The sequence below is a fragment of the Odontomachus brunneus genome, unplaced genomic scaffold, assembly GCF_010583005.1.
Source record: "Odontomachus brunneus isolate Ranch 3 - 2012 unplaced genomic scaffold, Obru_v1 Obru_scaffold_109, whole genome shotgun sequence".
In the NCBI taxonomy this organism is placed as follows: Eukaryota; Metazoa; Arthropoda; class Insecta; order Hymenoptera; family Formicidae; genus Odontomachus; species Odontomachus brunneus.
This window is the reverse complement of record NW_022639559.1, coordinates 1,006,218-1,006,620: the sequence shown is the minus strand read 5'-3', so window position 1 is coordinate 1,006,620 and position 403 is coordinate 1,006,218.

The window sequence follows — 403 nt, the reverse complement described above, 5'->3', positions numbered from 1 at the left end:
CTACTGTCATTAAATGCAACTTTTTAAGCCTTACAACTTTTATTCGAAACATTTTTCTCTAAAATGCTCCCCCGCCAAGTTTTCTTGCCGTTGCCGAACTTATGGAACACACTGTGTATATATACAGGGTGACCCATTTTAACTTAAGCAGCCAAATAACTCGAAAAATAAGCACACTACGAAAAAAAATGTTTAGAATCAAAATTTCGTCATTTCGAGGGGGACATACAATGACGTTAAAATTAGCCCCCCCCACCCCTCCTCCTGGGCGATGAGGGGGGGCAAGTTTGAAATCTTAAATGGGAACCCCTATTTTTTATTGCATATTCGGAATCTTTGGCTAAAAACACATACAATTTGTCTGAAACATTTTTCTCGATTCATGATAGATGGCGCTATAATC